Here is a 374-nt window from a genome sequence, read left to right as displayed (position 1 = left end):
CCCCCGTTGTCCGGCCGCAAGCGCCCTGCCTCGCATTCACTACCTAACGGTGGACCGGTGGTGCATGAATGACGGCCTTGTTCCGAACGATTTACAAAAAATGCGTTTTCAGTTTTTTTAAGGTTGTACTTTCCCTTACAACGACGTTATAATGGACCTGACAGGTATTTTACTGCGTTGCCCTTTGCCACTTTGTTAGGCGAGGAAAAAAAAAGAGCAACTATGATGTTCATATAGCGAATGGGTGTCCCTTTGTACGTACATGAATATTTACGGGTTTATTTATGTTAGCATGTCTGTGGAGGTATGGTAGTGTATACGTACTAAATGGTGAGCGTCTGTGTGAATTTGTTGGTTACGGTATGGGTATTTGG

At 44.4% G+C, this 374-nt stretch overlaps 1 protein-coding gene across 1 annotated transcript in view; it reads right to left on the bottom strand.

Annotated features, from left to right (window-relative positions):
* The window catches only part of LOC119592462, a 32,181-nt gene that overhangs the window by 30,983 nt on the left and 824 nt on the right, over positions 1–374 (bottom strand). The window lies entirely within an intron of this gene.

This window comes from Penaeus monodon, chromosome 30 (genome assembly GCF_015228065.2).
Source record: "Penaeus monodon isolate SGIC_2016 chromosome 30, NSTDA_Pmon_1, whole genome shotgun sequence".
Taxonomy (NCBI): domain Eukaryota; kingdom Metazoa; phylum Arthropoda; class Malacostraca; order Decapoda; family Penaeidae; genus Penaeus; species Penaeus monodon.
Note: the sequence above shows the minus strand (reverse complement) of the source record. Positions and strands in the feature narration are given on the sequence as shown.